This window comes from Callithrix jacchus, chromosome 8, assembly GCF_049354715.1.
Source record: "Callithrix jacchus isolate 240 chromosome 8, calJac240_pri, whole genome shotgun sequence".
In the NCBI taxonomy this organism is placed as follows: Eukaryota; Metazoa; Chordata; class Mammalia; order Primates; family Cebidae; genus Callithrix; species Callithrix jacchus.
In genome coordinates, this window is record NC_133509.1 from 77,207,884 (window position 1) to 77,223,682 (window position 15,799).

At 34.5% G+C, this 15,799-nt stretch overlaps 1 long non-coding RNA gene across 2 annotated transcripts; it reads right to left on the minus strand.

Moving 5' to 3' along the window:
* Positions 1-2,465: 2,465 nt before the first annotated feature.
* On the minus strand, positions 2,466-15,030 carry LOC128928922 (uncharacterized). 2 transcript variants are annotated; one of them, XR_008474710.1, is made up of 4 exons: positions 14,767-15,030; positions 5,686-5,893; positions 5,033-5,144; positions 2,466-2,754 (listed from the first exon to the last, which is right to left on the minus strand). It is a non-coding gene; the product is annotated as an uncharacterized LOC128928922 (long non-coding RNA). The 2 variants fall into 2 exon arrangements; XR_013521650.1 differs by having other exon boundaries at positions 5,033-5,149.
* Positions 15,031-15,799: the final 769 nt, after the last annotated feature.

Here is a 15,799-nt window from a genome sequence, read left to right on the forward strand (position 1 = left end):
AGATGATGGAAAATGACATTTAAAAAGTGACTTTTTGTGTATTTATGCTTTTTAGAATCACATAATGTTTCACAAATTTAAATTTTAAAATATAACTAAACAATTATAACTAAGCAACTTGTGAGGGGCATCTTATTTGCCAGGGCTGCTACCAAAAATAAATCACACACTGGTCGCTTAAACACAGAAGCTTATTTTCTCATAGTTCTGGAGGCTGGAAGTACAAGATCAAGATGCTAGTGGGCTTGGTTTGTTCAGAGATCTCTTTCTTTGGTTTGCAGACAGCTGTCTTTTCACTGTGTACTCATACAGGCTTTTCTGTGTGCAGATGCTTCCCTGGTACCTTTATGTGTGTCCAAATTTTACCTTCTTAAAAAGGCACCAGTCAAATTTAATTAGGGCCCACCTTAGTGATCTAAATGTACCTTTGAAATCTCTTAAAGGTCCTATCTTCAAATATAACAAAATTCTTAGGTGCTGAGAATTAGAGCTTCAACATATACATCTGGGGGGGAGGGGTACACAATTTAACCGACAATAGGACTCACATTGATATAAATTAAAATGAATAACATATTGAAAAAGTTAATAAATATCATAATTGCAATAAAAAAGATGGGAAAGAAAAGCATAAACAATTTTTGGGTCAGGCAAGGTGGCTCACACCTGTAATCCTCATATATTCAGAGGCCGAGATGATGAGTTGAGTCCAAGAATTTGAGACCAGACTGGGAAACATAGTGAAACCCTGTCTCCAGCAAAAATACAAAAATTAGCTGGGGGTGGTGGTGAGCACCTGTAGTCCTGCTACATGGGAAAACTGAGGTGGGAGGATGGTTTGGGCCAGGGAGGCAGAGGTTGCAGTGAGCTGAGGTTGTGTCATTGCATTCCTGCCTGGGTGACACAGCCAGATTCTGCCTCAAAAATCAAAATATAGCCTAGGCACAGTGGTTCATGCCTGTAATCCCAGCACTTTCGGATGCTGAGGCGGGCAGATCACGAGGTTAAAAGATTGAGACCATCCTGGCTGATACAGTGAAACCCCGTCTCTACTAAAAGTACAAAAAAATTAGCTGGGCCTGGTGGCACTTGCCTGTAGTCTCAGCTGCTTGGGAGGCTGAGGCAGGAGAATTGCTGAACTCAGGAGGCAGAAGTCACAGTGAACGAGATGGTGTCATTGCACACCAGCCTGGGCGACAGAGTGAGACTCCATCTAAAAAATATATATATATCATATATATATGACTAACAATAATACTCTAAGATTCTAAGACTAACAAAAATACTGTACACAAATGCGGGATTCTGATGCATAACTTGTTTTTATAAAAGTATGTGTTAGAAATGCCCCAAATTATTTTGTACCTTTTCTAGAATTGAGAAAATTCTAGAAATTCCCTTTTTCAATGATAGTGGGAGCCAGGTTTCTCACCTTAAGAGAAAGGAGCCACAAATAAACAGAGGAGGCTAGAATAAATCTTGTAGATTGGATTGGCATTTGAGTTATTAGTATAAACTCATGAAGAGACAGATTGACATAGAAATAGATATAAATGTATTTACACATATGAATGCATATACTGTATTTCTTTAGCATCACGTTACTCATAAAGAATATCATGTCTTTGGAAAGAATGAAAAAGTATTCACCACCAAAGAAAAAAGTATGACCTAGAAGTGAGCAAAAAAAAAAAAAAATGATTAGCTTTTAAGAGATGTGAATAGAGTAGGACACTTGACAATTTACTTTGAAATAAATCTGGAAGTCATAATTATCAACCCAATAAGTTTGAAGTCTATGTGGTTGATATCCAGAAGAATGTAATACTTAAAAATAAAGAAATAAAAATGTGACTTAATACCCAAAATGTATTTTTGTTGTAAAAATCAGCATAAAAAATCTAACATAATTTTTAAAGCAAGGAAAATGTAGTGATTACAAAATAATATTTCCTGTTGTCAATATCAAAAGTATGTCAAAATTTGAAAATGTAAGTATGCTATATATGACAATTTTTTTAATTGATAAGCCTTTCAAAGCATCTCATTTGAAAAAAAATTAAATCAAAACACTTGAAAACTTAATTCAGTGCAATTTTAGATCCCATTTCTCTTTCTCCTCAGGGTGACATCTGTGTTCTGAAAAGGTTATCCAATGCCAGATTTTTTTAGATGGGGGCAGGATTAAGCATCTGGTCTTCAATTTTTGGTGCTCCAAGGTTAATTTAATAGTGTTTCTTATGCTTGTAACACTTTGGAAAAGACAAAACAAGTCTTTGCTCATATTCTGGTAGTTAAAATCACAAAAGCCCAAAATATAGACTGGGGTATGTAACATAATAAGCCCCTGGAAACAAATCAGGCCAATTATCAGACCAAATTTACTGCCAGCAAGCAATCAAAAAGCCTTAGCTCTACCAGCTCTCAGAAATTTGCTTTTTCTAATTTTCTATCAAATATTGTAGCTGTTTAAATTACTAACCATTTTTGACAGATTAGGTTGGCATGCCCATTTATTAATAAAGAAGATGGAATACATGGTTTTGCAGAATTCGTAGCTGAATCAGAGAAAAATTGCTTATAAAAAACAAAATCCTGAAGATAAAAGAGTAGAGTACTAGAAAAATTGTTTGAGTCAATGTCCAAACTTCTGGGAAGAAGGGTTAAGTGTCAGTTTTGCAAAGAGCTAAAATAGGTACTGCATTACAGGAAAGAGCTTCAGTGGTTCTGTTCTGGAAGAATGAGAAGGGAGTACTGTGGATAAAAAATAAATGAGTTGTATCAGAGAAGTGTTTTTGAGAATGACTTTTACATCCTGATGAGAGTATATTGTATTGATAGCTTTCGTCATTTTTATCCCAGTTGACATTTCTATGATGATATCACCTCCTACTCATGTGTTTTTCCTGCTTTTAGCCTTTCTATGGAGATTCTCCTGTGTTTTTATTACTGTTAGGGAAATTCCAATGAGAGACTTTTTTCCATCTTTGTTAATATGCATGAATTTGAAAATAGCTGCTGTTTAACTGATGGTGATAATGTGAGCTGACGTTAATCAATTGAGGTTATGGCTCTTATGTCTGGGGGCTAAGCAGCCTGACACTTGTGAGTTATCTGGTGTGAAATAATTATTTTCTCAGAAGATCGTATCATTGCTGATCAAGTATGAACTCTAACCAAGGTAAATCTACCCTATTTCTGTTTATTTCTTCCAGCTGATATTCTGGCTGTTGGCATAATAAGAAACATACTATGTACAATGATGTACAACTTTGTAACAGATTTCTTTTCATTTTTTGAAACCCTCTTTTTGATTTTACTATCTTCAGTTTCCCTAAACACTTACAAATAGAAATTTTATTTCTTTACCTGAGCTGCAAAACCCAGCATGTGTTCATATTTCACTGAGGAATACCTAACAAACCCCAGGATCTGCAAGTGTAATTTGCCAAGTTGGCACCTTATTTTTCCCCCGTTAGCATTTTCTTCAGCTTCTGCAATATTTAGGTTTATAGAAATGTATTTACTATCTAAACTCTATAGTACATGCACCAGAAATGTTTTGTTTCTCTCTTTCATGTTTTTAAAAATATGTTATTAAAAAGAGTGATGGTTTAACTATAACACTGAGTCAGAGGTTTCTGTGCTTAAGTTTTCTGAAATGATCCAAGTCAGCATTTTTAAAAGTAGAAATATTTACACCTTGTGAAATACAATTTGATAAAAGACATGCTGATATAATAGAAGTTAATGCAGCTTCCTATGGTGCTGAACTTATTCAAAGGAAGGATCTTATACACAAGGAGAATCTCACCCAACAATCCCATATTTAAGGTTAATAGAATAAGCTGTACTAAAATCTGAGGAAGAAAACAAATAAAAAATCACATAGGTTGGCTAAGTCGTGCTTTCTGATCCTGAAGTGTTTAAAGTGGTAACTAGTGACAAAACTAGTGGTAACTAGTGCACCGTAGAAGAACTGCTGACAGAGAGACAATCTTTTATCATCAAAACAAAGGTTAAATAAAGATTAAACTCAGAGCAGCAGCAAAAGCTCTGGAGACTTCGGGTAGGAAAGATGTCCAGATGTTCTTCCTATCATTTCAGCTGGCATGTGAGCAAAGGCGAGTAAGGTCAAGTGGGTAGGAGGCTAGTAGTAGAGAAGATGATGGCATGATCATCAGTTATTCCTGTAGCATCTGAGAGTAGAACTGCTTCTGCTAGCACGTTAATTAACAATTCCCTCTACATATTTCAGAGACTTATTGTGGGATTCTCCTTATGTTCATCTGATCCCAATAGTGCCCTGTTTATTTACCGTACCTCTATATGATAGTTTTAGATATATTCAGACCAAAACAATGTGGATTTCAAACAGAATTATGGTAAAGTTGATTTCATGATTTTCATATGTACATGTATTAAGTTGATACAAAAGTAATTGTCGTTTTTGCCATTTAGCTGCAAAAACTGCAATTACTTTTGTATCAACCTATAATTTGGCAATATGGGTGCTATTATATTATACAATAATCTAAGAATATAATATTAATAATAAATATTCAGATGAAGCAAGGATTCTAAGACTTTTCCTGATGAACAGTTTTTATTTTCCCACTCAACATATCAAAGTGTTATTGATTCAGAAACACTTGCATTCTGGCCTAGGTCCTTCTCTTGGTGAGCTCAGATTCAGTACTAATTAAAGGGCCATGGTAGATAAGGAAATAATGTGGGTTTTTTTGTTATTAATTTGTGCAATATTTTGTAGTCTGTTTTTTGTTTTGTTTTGTTTTCTGGTCAAGTCACCCTCAGGAACAATTATCAGTTTGACTGACAAGCAAATGGGAAATTAGCACTACTGTATTTTTGTTTCTGTGTTCTCAAATTTACAGGCAATTTCTTCAAACTTTATGTCAACTCGGACAGTCCATTTTGGGGAAATATGATTCCAAATCCAATATATTTTGAGTTTCTGAAACTCCACTCAACAATTTTAATTCAAAATTATTTTGGACTGAAAAATACTCACCACTGATTCCTCAATTACATTATATTTATAGGTGATGTTTCTCCATTCATGATTGCTCCAAAGGGGTAGAGCTTGGGTGACAATGTTTGAACAGGTGATCTTGCCGTTTGGCCTGCACTTAATAAAACCAGAGATGAACACAAACTCCAGCTGATTTAGTCAAGTGTGTGTGTGTGTGAGAGAGAGAGAGAGAGAGACAGAGAGAGAGAGAATTGAGATACTTAAAAAGTGTGTCAGCTTACATATGATTGAGGTGATATTTGGAGCCATGACAAACCAAAACTATACCCAAATTGAGATTAGAAGAGAAGAGAAACTAAAAGCTGGCCCATACATTGCAGAAGAGAAAATTTGCAGAGATGCGGATAATAGAGACTACCGACAGAGGAAGCACATGTGCACCCAAACACAATGTGAATAAAAGAACACAGAGAGGGGCATGAGGAGGAAGAGAGAGGCAGTGGAAGCTGGAAAAACAAGAGTTTACAGACAAAGAGAGACAAAAACTGAGACAGCTGTTAGAGAGAGAGAGAGAGAGAGACAGAGACAGAGACAGAGACAGAGACAGAGACAGAGACAGAGAGACAGAGAGAATTCAGAACAGAGAAAGGTGAAAAGAGGAGGATAAAGTAAATAGTAAATTATATTCTTACCTCTCCGAATAAGACCTTTAGTAGCTTCAATCCTATCAGATGACATTCCTGTCTTCCTCCTTTCAGATACCTAACCTAAGTGTCAACCCTCCAGGAATGCTCCAAACTTCCAGCTTCTGAGGTTCCTCTTCCTCAGAGTATGAAAACACACTACCTCAGCGGGGTGCAATAATGACAAAAGCTTCCATGTCACATGCTAGGAGAAAAACTGTGAAAATGTCAATTAACTTGAGATTTTTTGAATGTTTTATTTTTCTCAGGTACTGCTTCAGGTCTGCTGAATTCTTCATTTCATCTTACCTCTGGTTTCTTCAACCTTCTTTCTTTAACCCATGTTGCTGTAAGCATAAAATACAGGCTCTTTCTGTTTGTTTTTCAATTTAGCCAAAGCAATGTAACACAAGGGATTGTTGAAATGATTAGAGATTACAGCATAAAGCAATGCAGGCTACATTTTACAACTGAATAAACAGACAACTAAGTGGCCATTTTCCTCAGACTTATTTTTACAGTCTGGATTTCATTCTTAACAATGATATCTCCAAACTTCTCACTATAATTTTGAGTCCTTCTTTTTTCACCAAGACTACACAGTTTTCGCTCTCATTTTCCCTAGGCTATAACACTTCATTCTCTAGGCTACTCCCAGAAGACTTCAAATATCCCCATTTATTTTGAAGAAGAAGGCATTTCGATAACTTGTACCTAGTACAACTTAAAGTCACCACTTATAATATGCCTGTAAGGGCAACTTCTGCAGTACCCATTATTATTATTTTCTGACCCTTAATTCATCCAGAGTATCAATCTCTTTGCTCTCAGTGCTGTCAATTATAAATCCCCCTTCAAAGATTTTCCCAAAAAGCCTAGCAGAAAAATATAATTATAACGTCTATTAGTAAGAGTGTAACCTCATAATTCCTAAAAAGTGGAACCTCAATAATTCACATATTTGTTAATGTGACTCTTGCTAGAGTTAAAAAAATAATAATTTTGAGGAACACACACCTCTTTCAAGATGGGTAGCAACATAATACTGGAAGTATATACATATTTTAATACAGATATTTGAAAAAATAAATTGACTTATTTGAGAATATCCATGAATAAATATATACAGTTAAACAAGAGACAATGGTTTCTAATTAGATTCTCTATGTGAATACTGATAAGAATGAGTATGGACAGAAATCTGCTTATAGTATTTTTATTGATTTCTCCCTGACTTAGTTATGTTTACACATTGGTTATTACATTATGCTGTTTGTATCAAAAATTAGTGACTTTAAAAGTTGTAACCACACATAGATTGCATAGGATTATCTCATAATTACTGTAATATCCTTAATATGAATACATTATATATTTTAGAAAAATTAAGTTTATAACTGCCAGGACACTTAAGAATGCACAATCTTAAAATTTATTGCTTTCTGCCAAAAAAAGTATCTGTTTTTTTCCCCAGAGTAAATTGTTGTATCTAAGCTTTTTAAAAAGACAGTATGTAAGAAAATTTCCATCATTCTTGAATCTACCAATATTTCATTTTGAAAACTCTATCTGAATTTACACATTTGATACATGAGTAATTACACTTCCATGTCAGAAACACCAAGTAAATGTGGCATGGCTTCATCCCTCAGTGACATGGAAACATTGGTCATTGAGTTGAAACCCTTTGATTCCGACAACTGTGATATCAAGAATCTTGTTCATGGTATCTCAAGTCAGAAGACAGCTTTCTTTCTCTCTCTCTCTCTCTCTCTCTCTCTCTCTCTCTCTCTCTCTCTCTCTCTCTCTCTCTCTCTCTCTCTTTAACTGGCATTTGGAAATATTGGACATGTAAAGCTACAGGGAGAAATGTTGGACTTGACTGAATATGTCATTTCAAAAAATTTTTACATGAACTCAAATGAATCCAGGTTTCAAAATTAACACTAAATGGTGACAATAATACCAAATTTTTATTTTTGGATCAACACTTTGTTTTTTCTACCTTCAGGTGCATATATATTTTATAATTTTAGTTAACAATTTTAATTTTACTTCCAGATGCTCAGAAGCAGCATTTAAATTATAATAATACACTTCCTCTATACACAGAGATAATATCAAATTATGATAAAAAGTTAAGGTTTTGCTTTCTATGCAAACATTGCATAATATATTTTTATGGCATAACTGTCCACTAAATTTTGTATACTATTTTTCAGACAGCTTACTTGCTGACTAGTTTGCTTTTTTTTTTTTTTTTGGTTTATTTTCTTGCTTTCCTTAGCTACTTCTCATGATTCTGTTGATGTAATCTAAAATTTGAGCATTTCAAATGTTACTTATCTTTCTCTTCACCCCTGAACCCACTCTTCACCCCCAAACACATGACCCTATAGATATTTCTAGAAATCATAAACACCCAAAATTACAATTTTTAATTATATTTTAAGTTCTGGCATACATGTGCAGTACATGCAGGTTTGATACATAGTATACATGTGCCATGGTGGTTTGCTGCACCCATCAACCTGTCATCTACATTTCCTATTTCTCCTAATGCTATTTCCATGCCCTGCTTTCACCCCATGACAGGCCCTAATGTGTGATGTTCCCCTCTCTGTGTCCATGTGTTCTCATTGTTCAACACCCACTTATGAGTGACAACATGCAGTGTGTGGCTTTCTGTTCCTGTGTTAATTTGCTGAGCATGATGGTTTCCAACTTTATCCATGTCCCTGCAAAGGACATGAACTCATCCTTTTTATGGCTGTATAGCATTCCATTGTGGATTGTGCCACATTTCCTTTATCTAGTCTATCATCGATGGGCATTTGGATTGGTTCCAAGTGTTTGCTATTTTAAACAGTGCCACAATAAACGTGTGTATGTGTCTTTATAATAGAGTGATTTATAATCCTTTGGGTATGTACCCAGTAATGGGATTGCTGGGTCAAATGGTACTTCTATTTCTAGATCTTTGAGGAATCACCACACTGCCTTCCACAATGTTGGAACAGTTTAAAAGCATTTTTACAGTTTAAAACTGCCAACAGTTTAAAAGCATTACTATTTCTGTACATCATCTCCAACATCTGTTGTGTCCTGACTTTTTAATGATTGCTATTCTAACCAGTGTGAGATGATATCTCATTGTGGTTTTGATTTGCATCTATGACCAGTGGATGATGAGCATTTTTACATATGTCTGTTGGCTGCATATTTCTAATTCCCTTATTATATTAAGCAATAAAACATAACATACACTTATTACGTCAATAACAGAAATTAACATTTTAAAACATTAAAATATAATTAATGGACATTGTAAAGTGATTTTAGTAATTTGAACCATAATTTTATATCTGAAGATATGAAGATTAATAGGATGAAATATAAAATAATCAATGGTCTGAATGAATGTTACTATAAAATAGCCATAGAACACAGGTGATTTCACAAAGCTGGCACAATGTTCCTTCTTTTGACTTTCTGACCAATTAGAAGTACCAGCAAAGGATGACGTACATATAATGGATTCTGCCTTAAAGAATAATTACTTTTAGGCATTTTTTAATGAATATAACATTCTTTAAAATTACAGAGTATAAATCCAAGGCCAATATAATTTCACACATGTTCTATTTAATTAGCAGACCATAACTGCTGAAGATGTCATTTGCCAAATTAAATTCTGACATTCACTTCCCCTCTTTGTATTAATATATGATAAAGGAGCCATTAAATTCTACAGGGATATTTTTCATTGATTTGAATATTTATATCAGCCTTACCCTTTCTGTCTATAAGTCTGCTTAGATATGCTGAAAATAATTCTGACCATGGCCAGTTAATGCCAATCCCCTTATATTTGTCTTTATAGAAAGAAACAGCTTTAACATATTCAAATTAAAATTTACTCAAAATAATGTTTACTTTGGTGGCCAGTTCTCCACCTGAAATGTCATGGAGTAAGTCTAAGATTTTAATTCTTTTGTCTAAAATCCCAATCATAGTCATTCAAATTTTCATGATATGCACATGCTCTTATTACATGATTAATGTTTTTTCAACTTTTACAAAAGTTTTGCCTGTTACTCAGTGAGTGTTCTTATGCCTGGTAGGTTCCTTTATAATTCTCACAGCATGTGCTCTATTTATTTAAATCATCTTTGTGTAATAATTTTAAATACACTAAAGACATTCCATCTTCCGCTTTCATTAAACTATTATCTGGCTAGGAACCAATATTTTTTTAACAATCATTCCTCCAATTGTGTCCTGGCAATAATTATTTCTACTTTGTTAAATGTTCTCCCTTGGTCTCTTTGCCAAAGAGAAATGCACATTTTATCATTTCACAGGAGGCTTTATTTCAGTGATAACAGGCAAATAACAAGAAAAGTTTGCTGATATATGAATGCAGGGTGCTGGAATAAGTTGACTCACAAAAAGAATACTCAAGCTCACTTCTCAAACATACATTCTTGCTTTGTGAGCTACTGAACATGCAGCTAGACAAAATGTAAAACTTTTATGTTATATAAATATGCTTTCTTTCCTTAAAAAATGAAACAAATGTGAAAGGCATGTCACATTTTTAGCATATACCTCATGTTTGATTTGATTTCTAATTTTATATTTGAGCATATATAAAGAAAATAACCACTTAAGACAGAATTTTCTGATTTCTAATTTACTTATTATGCCAAAAGAAAATTTCTCACTCTCTTCCACAAATTGGGACTATATCTGAAAAAAATAATTACTATTAAGATCCCAGTGATCTATCACTTGTTCATGCTTTAGTTATCATTTATTTTTTTTAGCTACTGTGACTCATTAGCCACTAATTTCTGCTGTTTCAAGTGGCACTTAAATAATCTGGTTCAATGTAATCTCCATAATCCTGTCTCTTCTTAAATTTAATTCAGTTCAATTTTTGGAAAAGCCATGTTATGTGATTCATATTACAGCCATCCCTTAGTAGCTATGAGGGATTTATTCCAGACCACCCTTCTCCACAACCCTGCAGATACAAAAATCTGTGGACTGTCAAATCCCTTGTATAGAATGGCAAAGAATTTGACTATAACTTGCACATCTTCTCCCATATACTTCAAATCATCTCTAAGTTACTTATAATATCTAGTAGAATGTAAATGTTAGGTAAATACTTGTTGCACTGTATATTTTATTTGTGCTTTTATATTGTATTTTTTTTCAAAATATTTCTTATCTGCAGCTGGTTGAAATCCTAAATGCAGAACCCGTGGATATTAAAGGCCAAATATATATCAAAATTGAATTTTAAATAAATTTGTATTTTATAGTTTTTAATAGTGTAAGCAAGATTTAAATCAATTTTCTCAACACATAGTATGAAAATTTTAAGCTACACATATCAATAGTAAATAATATTTTAAAGAATTTTTACTGTTTTGTTTTAATTTAAAAAGAAATAGATGAGCTGAACTAATACAGTATTATAAACACCATGGAGTACAACTGCTGTTAAGGAATTCAGATTCAGTTATTTTTTTTAAGCTCCTTTTTGGTAGTAGAATGAGATCTTTGTAATTGGGCAGATGTCACTGAGGTAGAAAAATGAAGCAAACTTTTAATTCTGCAAAAAGATTGTGATTTCACAAGCATATCAAACTGTAGCATTGATATGATTCCCAAGGACTATTGCCAGAGCCACCAATGTCATAGTTTTTTCAGTAATCTAAGAGAACTGATTGTCTAAAGAACCCATCCTACAGAGGGAAAAAGGTAAAGACTGAAAAAAATTAACATGGAAGCTACCTTCTTATTATTCTAATAAGGAAACTATGCTGATATAGTTTGAATATTGTCCTGCCAATTAGCATGTGGAATTGCAATCCCCAATGTTAAAAGTGAGGCCTGGTGGGAAGCGTTGGGTGATGGGAATGGATCCCTCATGGTTTGGTGTTGTCCTTGAGACAATGAGATATTGTGAGATCTGGATGTTTAGGCACCACCTTTGCTCAATTCTAATTCTCATTGCTACTCTTGCCGTGTAACATTCTTGATCCCTTTTGGACTTCCCTCATGAGGACAAGCTGCCAGAGGCTACCCAGAAGCTGAGCAGATGCCAGTACCATCCTTCCTAGGCAGCCTGTAGAACAGTAAGCCAATCTCTTTTCATTACACATTACCCGGTCTCAGATAATTCTTATAGCCTGTAAGAATGGCCTAACACATCCTCAGCAGTCTGACACAAGAACAGAAAATGAAACACCGCATATTCTCACTCATAGGCGGGTGATGAAAAATGAGAACACATGGACACAGGGAGGGGAGTACTAAACACTGGGGTCTATTGGGGGGAAAAGGGGAGGGTCAGTGGGAGGGGGAGGTGGGGAGGGATAGCCGGGGGAGAAATGCCAAATATGGGTGAAGGGGAGAAGGAAAGAAAAGCACACTGCCATGTGTGTTCCTACGCAACTGTCTTGCATGCTCTGCTCATGTACCCCAAAACCTAAAATCCAAAAAAAATTAAAAAAAAAAAAGAATGGCCTAACACACATGCACTCATAAGAGTGCAAGATATTCAATAAATAAAGTTGAATGTGAATTAAAATGTGGAACTTTCTAATGAGCTAACTTTCCAGAACACTTCAATACTGGTTAAATTGGGGTAGGGTTGGGAACAGGGAAGGAATCTGTCTTGAAAACCCAAAGTCTTCAAAGTCTGTCTTTGAAAGCCCAAAGGCTTTTCTCTTGTGATGTGAAGCAGATTCCACAGTCCACTTCTAATACCAAAACCCTTCTATCATAAAGAAGTCTTCAGGATTTTTGTTACTTCTTCCTCTAAAATAGTTTTTAGACTATTTTACAACTACTTCTTAAACATAGCAAATTAATAGACTTGGGCTATTTCAGAAAAAAAATGGTACCATTTTACATTTGCCTTGCAATACATTCATCTTTTAGGATTTAAATGATTATATTAAACTTATTATTTGTTTAGAATGGAGTCCAAAATATTGTTGGAAATCAATTCTACTTTTAATATATCTTTTATATTTCCTAGTAGAGTGGGTGAGATAATTTTTAAAATCTGTTTTTAAATTTTTCCAGCTTCATTGAGGTAAAATTAACAAATAGCAACTGCATATTCTTAAAGTGCACAACTTGATATTTTGATATATGTACACATTTTGAAATAATCAGCTCAATCAAGCAAATGAACAATATACATCACCTCACATAGCTGCCATTTTCTTTCTCTCTCTTCCTTTCTTTTACTGTGGTGGTGAAAATATTTTAGATCCAGTGTCTTAGCAAATTTCAAGTATAGAACACTTCACTGGTAATCATGATCTTCATGTCGTACATTAAATTTCCAGAACTCATTCGACTTGCATAACTGGAACTTTGTACCATCTGATCAACATCTCCCCATTTCCCCTTGGTTCCTACTTCTTCTGACAACCACCATTCTACTTTATGCTTCTGCGTGTTTGACTATTTTAGATTCCATATATGAGTGACATCATGCAGTATTTGTCTTTCTGTGCCTGGCTTATTTCACTGAGCATAATTCACATGGATGAATCCAGAGGATATTATGCTGGGTGATGTCATCTTTTATAAACCCAAATTCAGTAGTCTCACATAGTAACTGGTAAGTGAGAAACCATAACAATGTTTTACTTTTTGGTAGAATGTTTTACCAAAGGTTGTTTGAGAGATCCTCACCATCATATAAGTTTTAAGAAATGTATTTATTTTTACAGTTTTTAATAAGATATAAATTATCAATTCAGCAATATAAATTAAGTAATACAAATATCTCAAAATTCAAGTCTTATAGCAAAGTAGATCTTTAATATGTATCAATTTTTATAGTGATTAAAATATCCATTTCATATAATATTTCTGTAATTTACAAAAGGTATTTTCTTCTGCTATGATCAATTCCTTATTCTAATTCTACTCTACGTACAGATATTATTTTCACAATTCTATATGAACTAGATTTCTTACTATATGCTTAATTTAAGCCTTTCAAAGTATACTTTAGGAATCCATTTTTAACTTTGATTCTTTTATGTGAGTTAGAACCATCTGAGGGGCTTTTGAAAAAATACTGACTCCGAGGCACTTTCCCAGACAAAAATTCAGAGTCTGCCAGTGTGTCCAGGCATTATCAGTTTTTAAACCCCTCGGGTAGTTCTAATATGTACCTAGTCTTGAGAGTCACTGCCACAGAACAGTACTAATCAACACTTAACATGCAAAGAAATTACATGGGAATTTTGTTTAAAAGCAGGTTGTGATTTAGTAGGTCTAGGGTTGAGCCAGAGAGTTTGCATTTTCTTTTTTTTTTTTTAATTGTACTTTGGGCTCTGGGTACATGTGCACTGCAGGATTGTTGCATAGGTATATACATGCCATGGCAGTTTGCTGTCTCCATCCCCCGTGCCTCCACCCCGTCGCCTGCATCACGCATTTCTCCCAATGCTATCCCTCCCAATCCTCCTCAATCCCTAGCTGTCCCTCCCCTCCCTTTCCCGACCTAGCCCAGTGAGTGTTGTTCTCTTCCCTGTGCTCAAGTGTTCTCACTGTTCATCATCTGCCTATGAGTGAAGAAAACATTTGGGAAAGTTTGCATTTTCTAAAGAGTTTCTAGTGGGTGCTATTGCTGCTAATCCATGGACATTTGACATAGAAGAGCATAGAACATAGAGAGCTGCTGAGAAGGAAGAGTTTGTGGCCTTTAAGCAATTTTTTAAAAATGGAAGAGAAAACAAGGAAAAGGAATAAACAGCTAGCAGTCAGAAGAGACATGAGCACTCTTTAAAACAACTGATCAATGTTAGTCCTTTTATTTACCAACTATATTTACTTAATAAATGCTTACTGTATTTAGTGGTTAATTATATCTTTTAATTATCCTTCAGTGTATTTCTTAATGAGCACAATTACAGCTCTTGAAAAATCAGTTTTGTCATAAAGAATTCTTGCTCACGTTCATTGTATCCATTTAGTACTTTCTAGAGAAGTGTGAAAGCTAAACACATAGTAAAGAAGCCTTTGTTTACATTTACAGTGACTTACCTGGTTGTTCACATTTATTGCTTTCTCAATCCAGCTTTTCTGTGTCACAGCAGAACCATCTCCAGCTAGGCAGCTGGTGAATATTGCATATATAGCTCCCAGGGGGAATGAAGCAGGTGAGGAAACTGAAAAGTGAGTGGTTAGCTGGCAAAAGGAAAAGGCAGTTCTTGGCTCAGATGCAGAAGTTATTTGAACATAAGCACTTATTCTATAAGTATTCTTTGGTGGAAATGGTTGCCACCTGCCCCTATTCCCAGGGGCTTTTTTTTTTTTCTGCTGCCTAATCATCTTAGAGTTCACAAGGCTATTAATGTCTGTAATATCAAGAATCTGGAGACATGCCCTTGCTGTCCAGATGGTGGCTTATGGACATCAAGTACAGTACATTTAGACTGGCAGAGTTCCCTGCTTAGTAGTCAGGGCTCCATATTCTTTTGCTGCTGTTCAGTGGCACCTGCCCCAGATATAATGAGATCAGCACATCCTATAAACACCTGAAAGGTCTGTGTATAAAAATGTCACGTTGGATTTAGTTTTAAATAGAATAACATGTTACAAGTAAAATATAAGCATTTTCTATGATGAAAAATGGAATTGATATAATGTGAATAGCCAAAATGTTGAAAATATAATAAAAGTTTACAAAATTTATTTTCCTTCATATTATTGTGTGTGTCTGTGTTTGTCTCTGTGTATCATACTTAATATAACTTAGACATAGTTATATATATGGAGACAATTTATATTTGTGAATTTACATTTATACATATTTTATAATGTTATATAAAATATATATTATACTAGGGTCTTCAGAAAGCTTGTGGAAAAATGGATTTAAAAGATAAAAATCAAAAACATAAAATTTATTTCTCAACCTAAATTCCATCAAGATCAAGATGTTCCCAAACCAAATTGAGGACCAGCTGATACTTCTCACAGCCCAATAACAAGATGCAGATGAAGTGGAGAGGAAGAGTTTTTATTTTCTCCAATTGGTTACAAGGAGAAAGGGCTTGAAGTTAACGCCACACCA